The sequence below is a fragment of the Melopsittacus undulatus genome, chromosome 8, assembly GCF_012275295.1.
Source record: "Melopsittacus undulatus isolate bMelUnd1 chromosome 8, bMelUnd1.mat.Z, whole genome shotgun sequence".
NCBI lineage: Eukaryota > Metazoa > Chordata > Aves > Psittaciformes > Psittaculidae > Melopsittacus > Melopsittacus undulatus.
The window spans coordinates 19,556,848-19,570,543 of NC_047534.1; the positions used below are offsets into that span (position 1 = coordinate 19,556,848).

A 13,696-nucleotide genomic window follows, 5' to 3' on the forward strand; every position below is an offset into this window, starting at 1 on the left:
TCCACTGTTGCATTGCTGTAACACCCCTACAGGGTATTTGCCACCACCCATTAGTTAGTATAGAGGTAAAGTATTGGCCATTTTTGTCTTTCAGCTATGTCCAAGGCCAGCTGGATGGTTTTTCACCTCTGCAAATTGACTCAATTCACCCTCTCCTTCATCAGTTTCTGCAACTTGTTGTTGGGGACTCCATACAGCTGCCTTCCATCTCCAGTGCTTTCCCACAGTACGGCAAGACCCATCAGTAAACACAGCATATTGCTTGGGGCATGAAGGGTTGAGATAATGACAGATCTGACCAGAGTGTGTCAAAATGAATGTGTTCTAAGCATTCATTGTTTTGGATTAATAGTCACTCATCATAATGTTGATTCATTTGCTCTTGAAGTTGTTGCACCTAGTCTCAGAGTTTCAGCATGTCGTACCTTACTTGCGGCCATTATTTGCTGTTTTAGTGTTTATCGGTTTTGAGGCCTGGGTTAAGGTTCTCCTTTCATTGTACTTTATGAATGGCTTGTGATAAGTTACAGTTATTGATCACAAAGCTGATCTGGTATGTGTTCTCAGTGTGGCCATCACCTCTATGCTTTGGGAGCCATGTAATGGGAATTATTAACAACTACGTCTCTTCTTTTCCCCCCTTCTCCCCAGAGGGCCAACCTATGAAGGAGACATCCGCACCTTCAACTCCCTCATCAGGCTATTCACAGCAGCATCATTTGAGAATTTTAAAGATTTTGAATATCCTTTGTGTACCATTGAAACCAGCCTGCTCCTTTTGCTGGGAATCATCATGTTGAATATGGTTCAGGTCTTGCTCAAGGTTAGACAACTATCCAAGAATACCACCAGGAGATCTTCTCTGAGGCTGGACAGTTACGAGTGGCAGGATGCGTGGGATAGTATGGCCAAGTTCTTAGGCCAGTGGACCCCTCCAGTGCTTTGGAACTTCACAACTGAACAAGTGTGAAATCTGGAACAACTAGTAAAATATTTGGAAAAAGTGTGCTGTTGTTCTACCAATACCAGAGAGGGACAAATCACTGACTGCAACATGCTGGGGCTTGGCCTATGCCTATAGAGTCCTGATCAACACTACCCAGTACCCTCAAGGTGAAAAAGATGTCCTGGATCTGATGGCAAAGCAACACATAATGCGACAACTGTGTCCCTGACCGTAAGCACAGCAGCTACCCCAACTCCAGTGACAAGCACAACAGCTACTCCAACTCCAACAACAGAGACTGCAGCCACTCCAACCCCAGTCACAGGCACTGCAGCTGAACCAAAGGACTGATCCATTCTGCTATCAGCTTCGTGTAGTGCAGGAAGATGAAGAGTCGTCAATGCCAGAACTAGAGGGAGCAACACCAGAAAAACAGGAATCAGTACAAGAAACAGGAAGAGGCAGAACAAGAGGTAACTTCTCAATCTCTGTCTTTGACTGAGCTGCAGAATATGTGAAAAGATTTCACCCGTCTTCCAGGTGAGCATATCACCACCTGGATGTTCTGATGCTGGGACAATGGAGCAAACAGTCACAAACTAGGAGGGGAAGCCAAGCAGATGGGATCACTTGCTAGGGAAGGGGGAACTGACAACAGCAATTGCGAAAGAGAAACAAGTTCCCAGCCTTGGCAGAGTGAAGGAAAGGTTGCCCTGCAAGTGTGATGTTATGAGTCACTCAGGCAAGTGGGCCATGATAGAGAAAGGCCTCCAGTACCTAAGGGAATCAGCCATTCTAGAGACGATGTTTGTAGGCCAGATGCCAGGAATGCACCCATAGATCCAGATGGAAGTCAAACGTACACAATCCATGTGGCAGAAATTTACATGGAGTGAGCCATCATCATACCCCGACTCAATGGCATCAATGAGCTGGAGGGATGCAGTGGCACCAATAGTGGATGAAGTAAGTCATTAGCTCTGGGAGTCTGGAGACAATCTCACCCCTTCCATCATTTCAGCTGTGGAAAAACTCCTGTCCCAGGAGTTCAAACAACTGAGAGACAGCTCCAGCTCACTACATGTGCAGACTCACATCTCAGCTAGTAACAGTAAGTGCCCTGTTGCTCAAGAGGATAGATATAGGAGGTACACGCCACAGGGCACTCTATGGTTTTACTCGAAGGGTCACAGAGAAGACAAAAGAAAGTAGGAAGGAAAACCTACCTCAGTTCTGGAGGAATGGGTATGTGAACTGCAAAGAAAAACAACAGTGAATAGAGATCCTCCCAAGAAAGTTGCTGCTCTCTTGTGGGCTGTTTACCAAATGGAGTGAAAAATCTGATTTTACAGTGATTCCTATGGAAAGGAATCCTAATCCCTTGTATAAGAAGTAAGTGGAGGATCTTACTAGCACTATTAGAGAGGCCCTGCCTCCAGCCAGGTGGAGGTAGGGAACAATCAGATTTACTGGACTTTGTGGATCAGATGGCCTGGCACATCAGTCCCATAGAAGTAAAAGGCTCTAATAGATATCAGTGCCTAGTGTTCCCTGACGCCATCAGGCTGCCAAGGGGTGGAACCCACTTGTATTTCCAAGAGTTGACTGTGCTGAAGCCTGAAATCAGCCTAACTGGGAAGGAGTGGCAAAAGCATGCTATTGTCACTGCTCCAGAGGCTCCATGCATCCTTGGCATAGACTACCTCAGGAGAGGGTACTTCAAAGACCCAAAAGGGTACCGATGAGCTTTTGGAATTGCTGTATTGAAGACAGAGGAAATTGAGCAGCTGTCCACCTTGCCTGGTCTCTCAGCGGATTCTTCTGTTGTGGGGTTGCTGAAGGTCAAAGAACGACAAGTGCCATTCATAAACACAAGAATGCACTGGCAGCAATATCACACCAACTGAGACTCCCTGATTTCCATCTGTAAACTGACCCATAGACTGGAGAGCCAAGGAGTGATCAGCAGGATCCACTCACCCTTCAGTAGCCCCATACGACCAGTGCGAAAGTCTAATGAAGAGAGCAGACTAACAGTAGACTATCATGGCCTGAATGAAGTCACTACCCTTGAGTGCTGCCATATTGGACATGCTAGAACTTCAGTGTGAACTGGAGTCAAAGGCAGCCAATTGGTGTGCCATGACTGATATTGCCAATGCATTTTTCTCAATTCCTTTGGCAGCAGAGTGCAGGCCATAGTTTGCTTTTACTTGGAGAGGCGTCTAGTACTCTTGGAACCGACTGTCCCAGGGGTGGAAACACAGCCCCTACCATCTGCCATGGACTTATCCAGACTGCACTGGAACAGGGGCAAGCTCCAGAACACCCGCAATACATTGATGACTTTACTGTGTGGGGTGATACAGTGGAAGAAGTTTTTGAGAAAGGGAAGAAAATAATCCAAGTCCTCCTGAAAGCCATAAAACAGAGTAATGTTTTTCAAGGAAACTACACAGGAACTCTGTCCTGTATGGTTTATCGTGTCCCTTTAATTCTAAACTCATATTAGAGTAAGCTCTATTGTGACACAGAATCATAGAAAGGTTTGGATTGTAATGGACCTTAAAGATCAGTCTTTATCCCTTCCTTTTCTTGTTAGAAAAGAAAAGAAAGCTGAAACTTGGAGATTGCAATGTAAGAGATTCTAGAAGGTACTGTCTGAGGCATTGTTTCATGACCTGAATGACTCAACAGTTGTTTTGCTAGCTGTAACACTGATAGGGAATAAAGCTATACATAGGCAATGCTCAAGAATATTTGTTCACTGTGCTTCGAGTATTGCATTTTTTTTCCTGTAAGACCTGATATTAGTAATAACTTAGCTTCTGTTCTCTAGGATCTGTTCCATTAGCCATTTTAAAACAGATTACTTTTGCTCTAAGTTTTTCTGCTGGCAATAATTTAATATACTAAACCATTTAAACATAGTAAAATTGTAAGAGCAAAGTCCCAGACAAAGTTACTGCTGCATTAAAAGGTATATGCTTCTTATGAGCATGACAGACATCTCCTTAATTCACTATACACAAATCCTTTTAATCTTTCAGGATTCAAAAATGTCAGGAAGTGAGTGCACACAGAATTGTGAAAGTCCACGCTCCAATATCAGTATTTACTCTAGCAACGACTTTGATGTCAGAGGAACTATTACCTTGAATTCTTTGTTTGAAAAGAAAAATCAAATGGAAGGTAGAAATCTGTTGAAGTATTTCCACCACTCATAGTTTTATCTGTAGAATTACAGATTTCATGAACTAAGAAGTCTTTTTTAGAAAACATCATTATGAGAAATGGCTAAAGGTTAGATTATTTTTAACAGTAATGTCTTTAACATAACATCAATCTATTGCAGTATCCTCCATAACAGTAATTCTATTAATCATCTTTCCAAAATATTTTCATAGTTTTCTTTACATGAAAAACTTAGATGGCAGACACCACTTATATCATTGAAATGTTGATGCCACTTCCTCACCATGCTGCTTCCCAGATTTGTCTCTAAACTGCTCCTCACAGTACTATCCCAGGTTATTCACTTGCATAGCTGTTCTTGTGTTCCAGGCTGGAATTTGTCCAACATTATGGCTTCTCTAACAGTGGTTTCTATTTTATTAATGTCACTATTTTCTCTGTCCTCACATTCTCTCTGTCCTCATGGCTGCAGGAGAGACTCGCAGACATCATGGAGTGAAAGGGTTAAATGTCAAGTCACACATTTCAAACCTAGCAAGTAGGCTGTGTGCAGAGGGAGCAAGTAGGAAGAAAGAGAGTAGAGGTGAGAAGTAAAACGATACCATAAGACTGACTGTGTACAGCTGCGCTTATATTCACCATCAAAAGTGGTAAGTTAGAGCCCATCACAGAGGAGCTGTAATACATTTCCCAGCTGAGAAACAGAGCACAGATCTGAAGCAAGTATAAAGTTCATACATATAGGCCAGATGTAAAGAGGTAAATAAATGACTTCAAGGTTTAAACTACAGCAAAGACTCCTTGCATCCCTCTGCCTACATATGGACAAAATGCATTAATGAGTAAACTTCATGGTAGAGTTGCTCCTCTAGCTTCTTGCCTTAAGGTATCACATTGTGCAATATATTTATCAAGGCAAAGGCAATGTGGTTCATGTTGTCAGTGATAGGTTCTTGCAGTTAATTGCTGTTACGCTAACAAGTTAATATAAAGGCAGTGAGGAAAAAGGAGCTGAGGCCTATAAATCATGTTAAGTGTTGTATGAACATGCTTTATGGTATGCATAGCCTTTTTCTGAGTCATCTTTGTGAATGGAAAGATATTACTTTTCTCCCTTCTAAGAAAGAGGTTCATAATTTCCTTGAGAAACATGACATTAGTACTTGGTATTTAGCATGACTCATACAGACATTCAGGTAACCATTTCACTGGATTCTATTTTCCTATCATAACCAAATCAGATGCTGCACCATCTGTACTGAAGAGTCCTTAGACTTGAAGTCATATTGTTAAAATGGTTGAATGTGTACTCAGCACACTAAGTTCAGTGTGACAAAAATACTCACTGTGTTTGCACAGCTGATTCAGCTCTGCTTTTCATTGATGCAGAATATTTGGAGAGATAACCATAAAACCATTACAGAAGCCTGTGATTTTACAAGCCCAAATAATTATCACATATCTAAAGTATGGAGTCTCACTGAAGCTACAGTCACTGCATGCTGTTTACTTTCATGCAGAATGTATGAGTTAATAGAATACAATTTATAGCCCTGTTCAGTTGTCATTCTTTTTGTAACATCAATTTCCCAAAGTTATTTCTTTCTTACTGCCTAAAAGAAATATTTTGTCCTTGTACGAACATCCACAATTAAATCGGCATGTTCAGATATCCACAATGAAACCAGTGTTCGCAATACATGCAAATCAACTGTCCTAGGTTCAGCTGTAACAGTTATTTTTCTCCTTCTGACTAGCTGGTGCAGTTCTGTGTTTTGGCTTTAGTCTGAGGACAATGCTGATAACACACAGATGTTTTAACTGTTGCTGTGTAGAGCTTACCCTGATCAAGGACTCCTCTGTCTCTCATGCTCTGGCAGTGATGAAAGGTACAAGAAGCCCAGAAGCAGCAGAGATAGGACACCAGATCCAAACTAGCCAAAGCCTCTGTGCCCAGTATATAAACTGAGGCGAGTCACCTGGAAGGCCCAGATAGCTGCTGAAGTTGAGCTGGGTATCAGTTGTTAGGTGATAAATATCACTTGTGCATCACTGCTGCTTATTGGGATTTTTTTTCTCTTTCCTTTTTAGTTTTATCCCCACCCCACCCCCCCTTGTCCTTTCCATACCATTATTATTAGTGATAGTAATTGTAGTTTTATATTCTAATTCACTTATTGTACTGTTCTTATCTCAACCTGTGGGGCTTATATTCTTTCAATTTTCTTTCCCATCCCACCTGGATGGGCTGAGGAGAGGTAGGGGTGAACGAATGGCTGTGTATTGCTGAGTTACCAGCTCAGCTTGAACCATGACACCAACTCACTCTAAAATGAAATCTCATGCTTTTTCTCATATGTACTATTTAATGAGTAGAGATGGTAAGTTCGATTATACACAGACACAAGCACACACATGTATCTGTGACTGTGGCTTTTTTTGTATTAGTAAGTGACACGGCACAGCAGAAACTGGTCTATAAAGTGAAACAGCTGATTCTGTGGGCCTGACTTCACTTTACATTTGCCTTGGGAGGGCCTACTCCAGACTAACTCTAGTGCTGTCAACTGAATTAGTTGTTGGGGCACATCAGGAGGCTCCCAGGGTAAATTTCTCATTTCACATTGTTTCACTGCATAAACCGAAGCATGATAATAGGAGACGATCGGGAGATTTACTTTGGAAGTGCATGGCTAGTCAGTGGTAAAATGCTAATGTAGCTGTACCTTATTTTATCACAACTCCTACTGCTTCTAAGTGAACATATGAAGGCTGAGCTGATCAAGATTTGTTTTGACCTACACTCTCCAGAAGAAACCTAAATATCACATAGCATCATACTTTGAGTTATGAAATTATGCCTTCAGCTCTAAATAAGAAAATAGGTTTCCAGATTATCAGAAACATAAGCGCTGAGATCTAGCATACAATGAGCAAGTCTTACTCAGTATAGTTCCAAATATGCAGTTGGCTTTCTCTATTATCTTCAGTTTGGACTTTGGAACATGGCTTTGGATATGGCACATCATTCTTAATCAGTTTTGGTATTTATTTTTTCCCTCCTAGTGGAAATAGTCAGCTTACTCTTATTTTCTTATATTTTAAGCCTGCCAGGAAAAACAAGAATCTAAGTCCTCCCTTACTTTGTAACTTCTTCCACCACACAAGGATTTAGACAACTTTTGTTAAAGAGGAAACATTCTGTGAACCAAAAACCTCCTTATCCTCATGCAAGAACTTGAATATCTAAGAAAATAAGTCCCATCAACTTTCTAGGCTCTTATTGTTTACGGCTTCCTGTATCAATTGTTCTCCACAGGGTACTCTGTACCAAAGCTACATATGTATACCTTCCATTTGTAACTGGCAACACTGAGAATTTCTCTATGAGGGGCAAAATTTTCTTCCTTTCACCTAGAATCAACCTTAACTTCTTTATGCTTCCCTCAGTGTGGACTAGGCAAATTCCATCACAATGCCATGTGCAAGCAAATATACACTGACCCATGACAATTTTCTAACTTGCCTTAATGAAAACCTCTATTGATTTTACAAGAAAATTAGACCAAGTGTTTTATTGAGAAACTTTTTGGTAAGAATTAGTAGAAAACTGTTTTCCTTCTATATAATTCCATTCAGCTGTGATGAATCTTTTTCTGTGTTTTATGAGGCATTTTTATAAACACAATATTACATCTTTAATATTTACCAAAACTTTGGCAAGTAACAGCTTTCTGAGAGATCTGTCACCCTTAAAGAACAATATCCCCTATTTCAAGGGAGTAGTGCTTTATTTAACATGAACAGCCAACTGAAGTATTTAAATGATACTCATATATTTTCAAATGAAATATTCATTATTATTTTCAAAACACAGCATTTTCTGTTGTCATGTTCATTTGACACAGGTGAGCCATCACTGTGAAAATTTTAAAGGAAGCCATCAGATTAAATATGATCCAGATGTGTGTTTTCTAAACACAGGATTTAACAAACAGGAAAATCAGTATAAATGCTTCTTTAATGTGTTTTAAAATGTCAGTGGGAACAAATGAATATTTTATTACCTGAAACATGAACTCTTCAGCATTCAGCTGGGATAATATAACTTTAAACTGCATCTGAGCAAAAGTCTTATGCTACTGTCTAGGCAGCAGAAATAGCCTAATTTGGCAATAAAAAAGACAGACGCCAAATCCCAGAAGCACTGTATTGCCTGTCACAAGGAAACCATGATCAAAAAGGGTTCAGGAGATGCAAATGAAGTGGCTTCACAAACAATACAGTATTCTGAAGAAAGCTCCAGGGTATGGTAAATGTGTCTGAAGAACTAAAGGAGTATGCCTGGAATCATCAGCCTGCAGCACTTATTAAAAGAGATTATGTAAGAAGCTTTGAGATTCAGACAGAAAGACACAATTCTTGAATAATACAACATCCTGGAGAAACTGAAGATAGCAGCTCAGGCAAGGACAGAGGATGCTAAGGTGCATGGCAAGATTCCTCCAGAAATTGGAGTAAATGAAAGTGTAAGGGTTGGTAATTAGGGTAATCTGTCTACTTTTGAAAAGTGAGGCTGACCTTCTACTAAAGAATAAGACTGAACAAATCAAATATGGTAGCCTTGACTACACTGAGAACTGCAGTATAAAAGCTAGCCACTAATGCACCAGGGACTACTAAAAAGATTATTACAGCTAGGACAAACAAAGCAGGCCTTGTAAAATAAATGCACTTGCTACAGGATAAATTCTGTTAGAACCCCATAAACAAATGCATTTGATGAAGAACTAGGATATGGCCCCAGATATAAATTATAAGCAAGATTAGCCTATTAAAAAGTAATGCAAAACCAACAAGCAGTAGTACCTTTCACTGGAGAGAAGCAAAGAACACTCATGAAGAAATACTCTGCTGGTTGGGACAAAGAGTACCTGCAAGTTGCCTCAGAAGAAGATTAAGGAGGTTGATGAAAGACTATGGGCGAAATTGTATGTTGCATATGATACGTGAAAGCCAAAATGAAAAATAAAAATATCCAACTGGTTCTCAGCCTGGAAAAGCTGAAGCACTGTAACAAAATTCAAAATCTTTTGTGTTACAGTAGGGCTAAAAATAAGGTTTTTTTCACTTGGAAATGACAGACCCATATGCATAAACAAGGGAAGAAGAATAAAAGCAGATTTTCTGTTTCCATCTTTGGACAACTTTTGGGGGCATGAAGACTAGAAATAGGCTTTCAGAAATATTCTGAAAAACTGGATGTTAGTAAAAAATTCTAGAAAGGAGCTTCTCTGTAAGAACTACAAATTTAAAAGAAACGTAAGCAGAAATCCATGGAGAGTGTTTCAGAAGTCTATACTGAAAATGTGCACTGTGGTGAACCTCAGAGTCCTGTACCTTGACTGATAAAGAAAGTTACTGAGTGCTGCATCTTCTTTCTAATGCACAGCTCCCAATTTTATTCCCATGTACACCAAGGCATGAGAGAGAAGAAGAGAAGTGATGAAGCACAGCCAAGTCATACCCTGATATGGAATCAGGATATAGAGCTCACAAAGGCATTCCCAGACCATCAGTGTACACGTAGACAGAAGGACTGAGAATCAGACAAACTTTCTGTGTGTCTAGAAGGCAGCAAGTGGAGAAAGCCTAGCACCATTTCTTAGTTCCACTATGACTAAACAGCTAATTCTGTCATCTCATTTTTTCTAGATTATGTCATATTGAAAAGAATATGCAGCTTTGTCCCGAGCATAGCGTTTGGGGAGTTCGTTATTTCTGCTCCAGCATTTACAACTAAAAGATTGCACTAAGTGGTCAGATAAAATGTATTCCTTCCACAGAGTTAAAAATTGTGAAGGGAGATAATTAGGCCAGTGTCCTTTATAAGGTAACTATACGTGTGTCTGTTCCAGCCTGCTGAGATATCAGGTAGCCCAGATGGCCGTGCTAACCTCAGAACTGGAATCAGTATCACTGCATCCTCATGGCACTACACTCAAACTAATTAGCTGGGTGATGAGAGACAGGGCTTTTCCAACTTGCCATATGTTTTATATTATATCCTAGCTTAAGCTAAATGCGCCCACTCTGCTTGATTCTGGAACATGTGTCTCAGGCTCCTGGGAGTTTGCTTAGGGGTCTCTGCAGGCTGCCTCCTGTGGAGTGCAGGCAGGCCCTGAGTAGACAACCCTGGGTTATTTGGTACGGCCTTGGAACGGAAAAAGGCCTCTAAAGAGGAATGCAAGAAGAACACAAGGTTACCCGTGCCTTCAGCTGGAGGCACAGCTCCATTTAATGACATATCTAAGGGAAAGAAGTAGGTATTGATCTGCCTGGAGCTCTCAGCATAGCTGGCTATTGTCTCCTAAATCACTGACAACCATCTGATCCTGGCAATAAAGCCAAAAGGACAGCGCAGTTGCTATGCTTTGAGAACTGTCTGCATCCTTATCTTCCCCCTGTCAGTGACGTAACAGAAAAGGAGAGGCATTTCATGCTGCTACATGAAATTTAACCAGAGATCACAAGCCCTAAAATGTCTTTGCCTACCACTCCCATCATTTTTGCCTGGTATCACCACTGAGTGCCAGAGCTGCATTGCTCTACCCTGGCAGAGTTTAATTCTCTTTTCAACGTAACGTTTGTTCTGAACTTTCTTGTTTTGTAATACTTGGATTGAGTATTAATTTCAAGCAGGGGGGGTGGAACTAGATGATCTTGAGGTCCTTTCCAACCCTAACTATTCTATGATTCTATGATTCTATCTCTGTAGTGTAATTTGTCATAAACTACTGCTGGGTGCACTTATCTGCGTTATAGGATTTGGAAATTATAGAGCCCTACAGTAGTGTGATTATACATGATCCTTTGTTCATAGATTCATGGCAGAACTCACTACCCACACATTATGGCAAAGAACAAATTGAAACATTCAAGCACAATGCTTATAGTGTGCCTAAGTTAATTCCAAATCAAATACAGCTCCTTTACTGTGCATTTATAAACAATAGAGATCAGATCAGTGTAAATTAGTGTCCTGGGTTCAGCAGTAGCAGTCATGTTTCTCCTTCTTAGTAGCTGGTGCAGTGCTGTGTTTTTGATTTTCAGCCTGGGAACAATGCTGATAACACCAACAGTTTTGGGTGGTGCTCATTAATGTTTACTCTGACCAAGGACTTTCTGAGTCTCAAGCTCTGCCAGGGAGGAGGGGAAGCTGGGAGGAAGCAGAGACAGCACACCTGGCCCAAGCTAGCCAAAGAGCACATCATGCCCAGTATATAAACTGGGGGCAGTTACCCAGAAGGGTGAGATCACTGCCGGGGTTGGGCTGGGTATTGGTCGGTGGGTGGTGTGAGGTTGTATTCTCTTCCCTTCCCTTCCCACAGTTATTATTGGTGGTAGCAGTAGTGATTTGTGTTAACCTTAGTTACTGAACTGTTCTTCTCTCAACACTTGTGAGTTACATTCTTTTGATTCTCCTTCTCATCCCTCCAGGAGCTGGGGGGGAGTAAGCAGAGCAGAGTGAGAGAGTGACTATGTGGTTCTGAGTTACTGACTGGACTTAAACCACGACAATTAGATAACAGAAAGTGGGGGTAGGGGGTTGCAGCAAGAGCAGACAGATGTTGTTCAAGCCTTGAATTTGACTCTGCTTTGAGTCGGGGGTTAGACCACATGAGGTCCCTTCCAACTAAAATTTTTCTGTGATTCTATGATTCTAAAAGATTCCAAAAGATTGTAGCACCCAGTCAAGTAAGGTGAGGAGAGAAGGGAGTAAGGAAATAAGAATGGGAAATAGAGGAAAGAAAAGGTTAGCCTCTTTAAGATGATATGGAAGCTTGATTTATTTCAAATTTTGTCTATCAAATGCATTGCTATAGTTCAGGCAAAATTAATGTAACCAAGTTCTATAGTTCTCATTTCCATGAAGTACTAAGGAATGTGAAGGCAGAAATAGTTAAGCTAAATGCAGCTGATGTAACATCAGGGAAACCAGGATTCTACAGAACAAACTCACAGTAAAAACCAATATTTTATGCCATTATAGTTTTGTCAAAAATGTGTCCCACATCAAGCAGGAGAAAAACAAAGAAGAAAAAAGATTTAGATTCCAGCTGCTCCCCAAATGTCAGATCCAGAGTATAGCCAAAGGCCAGTCAAAGAAGAGCTATTAAAATATCTCATATAAGAAAAAATACTCACTTTGATTTCTTCTACTCTTGAGCCTCAAAGGTCACCAAATCGATGACTTTTGGGCATCTGAAAGCTTCAGCTTCTAATTGGAAGCCCTGGCTATCTAGGAAATGCATTCAAGTCTAATCCTACAAGATGGTCCTGCCAAGAGCAGAGATAAATGTAATTATACCCCACATGACAAAAAGCTGCTTCTCTCCTTAGGAGAGTGGGATCAGTTTTCCCACTAGGAGTATCCTTAGGAGGAGGGATGTATTTTCTAATCCACATTCTGTCTCTCATCCACTTCCTTGTTCTGAAGAATCTGTTCCTCAAAGTGAAACAGTGCAAGTAGGAGATTTCAGAACATTGACAGCCAGGGTATACAGCAGTCTGTTGTCAAGGCCATTCTCATGGGCCATGGGAGAAAGAATTAACAGTAAAGTTACTAATCAAGCAGAGTGAGGACTGAAATCAGGTCTGTCAGCACCAGAATGGGTGCCTTAATTGCCAGATTACTGCATCTTTAGAGTTCTCCAAAATGAGAACACAGCTCAGAATTATTTCTGAGTCCTTCTGTTGGAGTAAGGAGTATAGCATTTGGACTGATATGCTTGGGTTGGGGCTCTTCTGTATTTGCCTGAACTGAAGTAGATATACATCCATTAAAAAGAGAGCCCAACACATTCAATCTGCAGTAGACCACCTCTACCTGTTCTTCATGGGCAAGCAAGGCATTTAACGCCAGCAAACATGGGAGTTTGCTGGATTTGTTGGGCATTTGCAAACCATCGCTACCATACAAGCACATTAGATCTCAATCTAATGTCCCATATCCTTAAATTCTGCCCAGCTGAAATATCTATAGAATCATCTGCAAAAAAAAAAAAAAAAAAAAAAAAAAAAGCTGTATCCTTGGGAATGTGAAGACCTAATTACTCTGCTTTAAGAGTCAAGTCCTGATGAAGATTGCAGCAATATTGTAGCAATACTACAGCTGCAATCACGTAAAGAATATAAATTCAAGTGTTTCAAAAAGAAATAATTTCATGGCAGCAAGTATTACAACAATGCATTTGGTAGAGTTTAAGTTTACTGTGTTGCCAGGAATATAAAATTATGGTATAATAATAATGTTAGTATGAAGATCAGGCAGCTCTGTAGTTTGTTGCTCAACTGACTATAACTTACCTGAACAAAGCATTTTTCTGTGTTAAAATTCATACAGTTCATTGCTTGATGAGAAATTAATCTTAACAGAGGTATCTCAGCATCAGCAGCATCTTGCAATTGTGTTTCATAAGCTTAGATCACATTGTTCAACAGCTGCAAATCTGCCTAGTGGATATTAGTGAAGATAAGTTCGCCAATAGTTTG

General features: G+C 40.6%; 1 long non-coding RNA gene across 1 annotated transcript in view; it reads left to right on the forward strand.

The window, feature by feature from the left end:
* The window catches only part of LOC115946784 (uncharacterized), a 33,716-nt gene extending 29,922 nt beyond the window's left edge, over positions 1-3,794 (forward strand). The window contains exon 3 of the long non-coding RNA XR_004080814.2: positions 652-3,794. This is a non-coding gene — a long non-coding RNA (uncharacterized lncRNA). The remainder of the gene's footprint in view (positions 1-651) is intronic.
* The last annotated feature ends 9,902 nt before the right edge of the window (positions 3,795-13,696 follow it).